The following is a 7,500-nucleotide window of genomic DNA, read 5'->3' as shown; positions in this document are numbered from 1 at the left end:
GGTGGACCGACAGTCACTCCAGCCGCACCTGTGAATGCGCCACCCCCACCGCCCGACTCGCAACTCGAGCGGATGTACGGCGGACTTTTCCCGCAATCGTACATTGCAGTCCACCCCTATATCTTCCACTTCATGAAGAGTTATCTCCCAAAAGCCAAAGTCCCGCTGTCCCAATACATGCTCTGGACGGCGGGCCGCGAGACGTGACGCCCGGTGGCAAAGAGTGCGCCGCTGAGGATATAGAGGGTCCGTCCCCCCGCACAGTGGTGACGGTGTGCGGGTAGTGTTTCCGACACCGCTTCCTGCGGTGGCAACGCTGGGGCAGAGTCGATACTCGCCCACTGGTGGAAGGTAAGCATTCTGCTTTACATCAGTACATAACTAATATTTCAGTCGTCTGACGTCCATCCTTAGTAAATGATGCAGGACCACATACATAGATGATACATACTGTAAACTGGGGAGGACAGTGTGAACCGCACTCGACCCAGTCACCCTATCTCACAGTCCACTCTGTGTGTAACAAAGCGAAAGCACCAAAGCACTATCGTTCAACAACATCCATTTTATCCTCGCTGCCACAGAACACTATCCAAAGAACGACAAGAGGAACGTCACGTCCACTAATAAGACAGAATGTCTCACATCACCCGCAAACAACGCAGCTCAAATCAGCCAGCAACACCCACAGTGGTCCACCCAGTATCAACACAGGACGCAACGCCACGCCACAACACAAAAGGTACAAGTAATAAAATACCCTTTGGCCACACCCCTTATAAAGGCATCGAACCAACCCACCACCTGACACCAGCCAAACGTACATCCTGATTTGACACATCTCTGGCAACCTAACCCACGTTGGCCCTTAACCTAACCCACGTTGGCCCTTAACCTTACCCACGTTGGCCCCTAACCTTACCCACGTTGGCCCCTAACCTTACCCACGTTGGCCCCTAACCTTACCCACGTTGGCCCCTAACCTTACCCACGTTGGCCCCTAACCTTACCCACGTTGGCCCCTAACCTTACCCACGTTGGCCCCTAACCTTACCCACGTTGGCCCCTAACCTTACCCACGTTGGCCCCTAACCTTACCCACGTTGGCCCCTAACCTTACCCACGTTGGCCCCTAACCTTACCCACGTTGGCCCCTAACCTTACCCACGTTGGCCCCTAACCTAACCCACGTTGGCCCCTTAACCTAACCCACGTTGGCCCCTTAACCTAAGTTACGCTGCACCTTAACCTAAGTTACGCTGCACCTTAACCTAACTTACGCTGCACCTTAACCTAACTTACGCTGCACCTTAACCTAAGTTACGCTGCACCTTAACCTAACTTACGCTGCACCTTAACCTAACTTACGCTGCACCTTAACCTAACTTACACTGCACCTTAACCTAACTTACACTGCACCTTAATCTAACTTACACTGCACCTTAACCTAACTTACACTGCACCTTAACCTAACTTACACTGCACCTTAACCTAACTTACACTGCACCTTAACCTAACTTACACTGCACCTTAACCTAACTTACACTGCACCTTAACCTAACTTACGCTGCACCTTAACCTAAGTTACGCTGCACCTTAACCTAAGTTACGCTGCACCTTAACCTAAGTTACGCTGCACCTTAACCTAACTTACGCTGCACCTTAACCTAACTTACGCTGCACCTTAACCTAACTTACGCTGCACCTTAACCTAACTTACACTGCACCTTAACCTAACTTACACTGCACCTTAACCTAACTTACACTGCACCTTAACCTAACTTACACTGCACCTTAACTGTCACATGTAACGTCACAGGAATGTAGCTTTGCCTAACAGCAACCCTCTGAACATAGTTCACTGCTTGGATCCTCTGGTGTCATGTGTATTTCTTGATGCCATGGTGCGTACCCTCACATAAAGGTCTTTCGAGTGTTGCGTACTTTCTACACAGTCCCGCTAACCACTGGAAGGGTGTACCGCTACAGAACGAATATCGCCCTCCCCTCCTGCCCTTCCAAGCTGGTCGGTCAGGCGTTTGTTTGTGAAATGAGCCTTGCAGCTGTTCAGTTGCATTCGGTTGTCGATGCAGTCAGTGTACGTTGTGGTACGGCCTGTGTGGACTGTCCGCTGATGTACGCGTAACCCACACTGATCATCCGTCGTTACGTACTGAGTGACATAATGTGGCACATGCTTGACCGTACACCGGCTGCGCCCTACAATGGCGAATCATAAGGGCCATATGTTGTGCACGATGCTACTTGTCTCGTCTCCCCATTACAGCGAGATTGCACTGTTGTACTCCGTACAGACATGTGGTAGGTAGGTACGGACGAAAGTATTGCATGTTGGGCCCCCCCCCCCCCTCCTCCCTCTGCCGGGAATCAGCGTGAGCCGTCTGTTGATGTAGCGACGAGGGTTTTCCTATTTAATCGTATTGCCCCACACAACATGATAGCACGGTGGACCGCGTTCCACATCTGCGACATGCTACAGAGGCCGGTTGACAGTCGACCGCGCAAGGGACATTGCACACGTGCGCGGACCATCTTCCACGTGTTCTCTCGTGTACATGCCGCAGTGTGTATGTGGGCTGATGTAGCGTGTCGTGACACATAACATGCAGGCATGCCAGAATCGTAGATTTCGCAAATGTAGATTGACGTATACGATCCGCAAATGAACTGGAAATCAGTTGTTGAGCGGTTGTTCGCGCTGCAGGTGCATCGGTGATAGCGACGATCGGTACATCTATGAACCGGTTGTTTCGGCGGTACCCGCCATGCCCCCGAACCTGAGTTGGCCATGTGGGTATGAAGCGATACGAGGCTGTGGCTTGGTGGGACAGTCCCCGGCCGGTGAGGGGGGGCCGCCCGGCGTGCTGGCCGCGCGCTGCATGAGCGCACGCACTACAGCCGGCTGGTGGGGGGCGCCCAGTGGCAGGAGCGCCGGCCGACGGGCCCGGCTGGCGTCCCAGCTATGCGCCGGCGCACCCTGCGCGCGGCGCCAGGCGGCCAAAGTGGGTTCTGCCGAGCCCGGTGCGAAGCGCGGTGGACATCTGCAGTGTGCTGGTCCGATTGCGGACTGTGTGCGTTGAGGATGCGCCGCCGCCCGGCACTCGGCGTCGCGACGCCGTCTGCTGCTCGGTCGCCCCCAGCGGTTCTCGCAGGTGGTTTGTGTCGCAGCTCTGCGGACGTGTTGGCGCGTGCGCTGTGCTGGGAGAGTTCGCTTCTGCACCCAAGTGGGGCTTTGCCCTTCTGTGGCGCTGGCGTTGGAGCTGCCGGTCACCGTAGGTGGCGCGTGTTGTTTCCCGCCGGCAATGCCACGACAGCACGCTCCCGGGCCTCTGTCGGCAGCGGCAAGCTCAGTTGGGAGCACGGGTGTTCGCACTGAAAGCGTCTACTCGCCTATCTCCGGGCGATTGCGCCTCTCTCGAACCCGACCAAGTACTTAGGACGGCGCTGCGCGCCGCCGGGACCTGAGAGGGTTTCGAGGTGTATCGTGCAGGGGAGCTCAGCCTCCTCCTGTTTGCAGAATAATTGAGCGGACGCTTGCGTGTTCGCGCGGGCCCTCGGGACACACTCCCGGGCGGCCGGCTGCTCAGCTCTCGTTGACGCAGCTCCCTGGTTGATCCTGCCAGTAGTCATATGCTTGTCTCAAAGATTAAGCCATGCATGTCTCAGTACAAGCCGCATTAAGGTGAAACCGCGCATGGCTCATTAAATCAGTTATGGTTCCTTAGATCGTACCCACGTTACTTGGATAACTGTGGTAATTCTAGAGCTAATACATGCAAACAGAGTCCCGACCAGAGATGGAAGGGACGCTTTTATTAGATCAAAACCAATCGGATTGGCTCGTCTGGTCCGTTTGCCTTGGTGACTCTGAATAACTTTGGGCTGATCGCACGGTCCTCGTACCGGCGACGCATCTTTCAAATGTCTGCCTTATCAACTGTCGATGGTAGGTTCTGCGCCTACCATGGTTGTAACGGGTAACGGGGAATCAGGGTTCGATTCCGGAGAGGGAGCCTGAGAAACGGCTACCACATCCAAGGAAGGCAGCAGGCGCGCAAATTACCCACTCCCGGCACGGGGAGGTAGTGACGAAAAATAACGATACGGGACTCATCCGAGGCCCCGTAATCGGAATGAGTACACTTTAAATCCTTTAACGAGTATCTATTGGAGGGCAAGTCTGGTGCCAGCAGCCGCGGTAATTCCAGCTCCAATAGCGTATATTAAAGTTGTTGCGGTTAAAAAGCTCGTAGTTGGATTTGTGTCCCACGCTGTTGGTTCACCGCCCGTCGGTGTTTAACTGGCATGTATCGTGGGACGTCCTGCCGGTGGGGCGAGCCGAAGGCGTGCTTGCGCGTCCCGAGGCGGACCCCGTTGAAATCCTACCAGGGTGCTCTTAGTTGAGTGTCTCGGTGGGCCGGCACGTTTACTTTGAACAAATTAGAGTGCTTAAAGCAGGCAAGCCCGCCTGAATACTGTGTGCATGGAATAATGGAATAGGACCTCGGTTCTATTTTGTTGGTTTTCGGAACCCGAGGTAATGATTAATAGGGACAGGCGGGGGCATTCGTATTGCGACGTTAGAGGTGAAATTCTTGGATCGTCGCAAGACGAACAGAAGCGAAAGCATTTGCCAAGTATGTTTTCATTAATCAAGAACGAAAGTTAGAGGTTCGAAGGCGATCAGATACCGCCCTAGTTCTAACCATAAACGATGCCAGCCAGCGATCCGCCGCAGTTCCTCCGATGACTCGGCGGGCAGCCTCCGGGAAACCAAAGCTTTTGGGTTCCGGGGGAAGTATGGTTGCAAAGCTGAAACTTAAAGGAATTGACGGAAGGGCACCACCAGGAGTGGAGCCTGCGGCTTAATTTGACTCAACACGGGAAACCTCACCAGGCCCGGACACCGGAAGGATTGACAGATTGATAGCTCTTTCTTGATTCGGTGGGTGGTGGTGCATGGCCGTTCTTAGTTGGTGGAGCGATTTGTCTGGTTAATTCCGATAACGAACGAGACTCTAGCCTGCTAACTAGTCGCGTGACATCCTTCGTGCTGTCAGCGATTACTTTTCTTCTTAGAGGGACAGGCGGCTTCTAGCCGCACGAGATTGAGCAATAACAGGTCTGTGATGCCCTTAGATGTTCTGGGCCGCACGCGCGCTACACTGAAGGAATCAGCGTGTCTTCCTAGGCCGAAAGGTCGGGGTAACCCGCTGAACCTCCTTCGTGCTAGGGATTGGGGCTTGCAATTGTTCCCCATGAACGAGGAATTCCCAGTAAGCGCGAGTCATAAGCTCGCGTTGATTACGTCCCTGCCCTTTGTACACACCGCCCGTCGCTACTACCGATTGAATGATTTAGTGAGGTCTTCGGACTGGTACGCGGCATCGACTCTGTCGTTGCCGATGCTACCGGAAAGATGACCAAACTTGATCATTTAGAGGAAGTAAAAGTCGTAACAAGGTTTCCGTAGGTGAACCTGCGGAAGGATCATTACCGACTAGACTGCATGTCTTTCGATGTGCGTGTCGTGTCGCGCAACACGCTACCTGTACGGCAGTAGCCGTGCGCCGCGTGCGGAACCACGCGTGCCTCTCAAAACTAGCGCAAGTGTTGTTGTGTGGTACGAGCGCTGAAGCTCTGGAGCGGCTGGCCTGCGGCACCTGGCGCCTGGCGCCGGTTTTGAATGACTTTCGCCCGAGTGCCTGTCCGCTCCGGTGTGGAGCCGTACGACGCCCATCGGCCGTCAGGCCGTTGGACACAGAGTAATGGAACAGGGGCCGTCAAACGCCTCAGTCCCGCCTCTGCAACTGTCTTGAAAGAGACGGTGGAGAACTGAAAAGATAAAGATCACCCAGGACGGTGGATCACTCGGCTCGTGGGTCGATGAAGAACGCAGCAAATTGCGCGTCGACATGTGAACTGCAGGACACATGAACATCGACGTTTCGAACGCACATTGCGGTCCATGGATTCCGTTCCCGGGCCACGTCTGGCTGAGGGTCGGCTACGTATACTGAAGCGCGCGGCGTTTGTCCCGCTTCGGGCGCCTGGGAGTGTCGTGGTCGCCTGTGTGGCCGGCCGCGTCTCCTTAAACGTGCGATGCGCGCCCGTCGCCTGGCGGTTCGCATACCGGTGCTTTCTCGGTAGCGTGCACAGCCGGCTGGCGGTGTGGCGTGCGACACCTCGTACAACGACCTCAGAGCAGGCGAGACTACCCGCTGAATTTAAGCATATTACTAAGCGGAGGAAAAGAAACTAACAAGGATTCCCCCAGTAGCGGCGAGCGAACAGGGAAGAGTCCAGCACCGAACCCCGCAGGCTGCCGCCTGTCGTGGCATGTGGTGTTCGGGAGGGTCCACTACCCCGACGCCTCGCGCCGAGCCCAAGTCCAACTTGAATGAGGCCACGGCCCGTAGAGGGTGCCAGGCCCGTAGCGGCCGGTGCGAGCGTCGGCGGGACCTCTCCTTCGAGTCGGGTTGCTTGAGAGTGCAGCTCCAAGTGGGTGGTAAACTCCATCTGAGACTAAATATGACCACGAGACCGATAGCGAACAAGTACCGTGAGGGAAAGTTGAAAAGAACTTTGAAGAGAGAGTTCAAAAGTACGTGAAACCGTTCTGGGGTAAACGTGAGAAGTCCGAAAGGTCGAACGGGTGAGATTCACGCCCATCCGGCCACTGGCCCCCGCCCTCGGCAGATGGGGCCGGCCGCCCGCGCGGAGCAATCCGCGGCGGGGTCGTGTCCGGTTGCCTTTCCACTCGCCGCGGGGTGGGGCCGTTCCGGTGTGCGGTGGGCCGCACTTCTCCCCTAGTAGGACGTCGCGACCCGCTGGGTGCCGGCCTACGGCCCGGGTGCGCAGCCTGTCCTTCCGCGGGCCTCGGTTCGCGTCTGTTGGGCAGAGCCCCGGTGTCCTGGCTGGCTGCTCGGCGGTATATCTGGAGGAGTCGATTCGCCCCTTTGGGCGCTCGGGCTCCCGGCAAGCGCGCGCGGTTCTTCCCGGATGACGGACCTACCTGGCCCGGCCCCGGACCCGCGCCGCTGTTGGCTCGGGATGCTCTCGGGCGGAATAATCGCTCCCGTCAGCGGCGCTTCAGCTTTGGACAATTTCACGACCCGTCTTGAAACACTGACCAAGGAGTCTAACATGTGCGCGAGTCATTGGGCTGTACGAAACCTAAAGGCGTAATGAAAGTGAAGGTCTCGCCTTGCGCGGGCCGAGGGAGGATGGGGCTTCCCCGCCCTTCACGGGGCGGCGGCCTCCGCACTCCCGGGGCGTCTCGTCCTCATTGCGAGGTGAGGCGCACCTAGAGCGTACACGTTGGGACCCGAAAGATGGTGAACTATGCCTGGCCAGGACGAAGTCAGGGGAAACCCTGATGGAGGTCCGTAGCGATTCTGACGTGCAAATCGATCGTCGGAGCTGGGTATAGGGGCGAAAGACTAATCGAACCATCTAGTAGCTGGTTCCCTCCGAAGT

The 7,500-nt window shown here is 56.2% G+C and overlaps 2 non-coding genes and 1 pseudogene across 2 annotated transcripts; all 3 read left to right on the top strand.

Moving 5' to 3' along the window:
* Window positions 1-3,624: 3,624 nt before the first annotated feature.
* Window positions 3,625-5,517, top strand: LOC126357228 (small subunit ribosomal RNA). The gene has a single exon (XR_007566178.1). It is a non-coding gene; the product is annotated as a small subunit ribosomal RNA (ribosomal RNA).
* A 355-nt stretch (window positions 5,518-5,872) lies between these two features.
* LOC126356762 (5.8S ribosomal RNA) lies at window positions 5,873-6,027 on the top strand. The gene has a single exon (XR_007565798.1). It is a non-coding gene; the product is annotated as a 5.8S ribosomal RNA (ribosomal RNA).
* Window positions 6,028-6,215: 188 nt separating this feature from the next.
* LOC126357270 (large subunit ribosomal RNA) overlaps window positions 6,216-7,500 on the top strand; it is a 4,546-nt pseudogene continuing 3,261 nt past the window's right edge.

Source organism: Schistocerca gregaria, chromosome 3 (genome assembly GCF_023897955.1).
Source record: "Schistocerca gregaria isolate iqSchGreg1 chromosome 3, iqSchGreg1.2, whole genome shotgun sequence".
In the NCBI taxonomy this organism is placed as follows: domain Eukaryota; kingdom Metazoa; phylum Arthropoda; class Insecta; order Orthoptera; family Acrididae; genus Schistocerca; species Schistocerca gregaria.
Note: the sequence above shows the minus strand (reverse complement) of the source record. Positions and strands in the feature narration are given on the sequence as shown.